This window comes from Penaeus monodon, chromosome 25 (genome assembly GCF_015228065.2).
Source record: "Penaeus monodon isolate SGIC_2016 chromosome 25, NSTDA_Pmon_1, whole genome shotgun sequence".
Classification (NCBI taxonomy): Eukaryota; Metazoa; Arthropoda; class Malacostraca; order Decapoda; family Penaeidae; genus Penaeus; species Penaeus monodon.
Window position 1 is genome coordinate 7039297 of NC_051410.1, and position 451 is coordinate 7039747.

The window sequence follows — 451 nt, forward strand, 5'->3', positions numbered from 1 at the left end:
CCTCTGATTTGCCATTGTTTTGGTCCTAATATAAGGTTGTTTAAATATTTATAAAATACGACAAATCAACCCAGCGATTAGGAAGGGCAACCACGCGCAGCCAAAGTCCATCTACTGAAAGAATAAACCTTAGTTTTCAAGCGAGAGAATTCGTGACGTAAAACCTTATCGTGATAAACCCTCCGTATCCAAAGCGAAGTATTTTAATCTGTGAGAACGACTGAGTAATCTTGTTGTAATACGGGACTAAGTCATATGCGGAAGAAAAAAGGAATTGCTTCACTTGAATATTCTGGGAAAGGTTGGATTTGCGGGAGAGATTCGCTGACGTTTAAATAAAATGTTCGATTAATGGTTGATTTTTAAGTACAATCAATTGAATGGACAAGTAAAACGCCAATAAAAATGCTGAAGTTATGGTTACGTAAGGAAGAAAATGGACACAGGAAGA

General features: G+C 37.0%; 1 protein-coding gene across 1 annotated transcript in view; it reads left to right on the top strand.

The window, feature by feature from the left end:
* The window catches only part of LOC119589515 (synaptotagmin-1-like), a 71270-nt gene that overhangs the window by 1410 nt on the left and 69409 nt on the right, over positions 1-451 (top strand). The gene's annotated exons all lie outside the window — the stretch shown is intronic.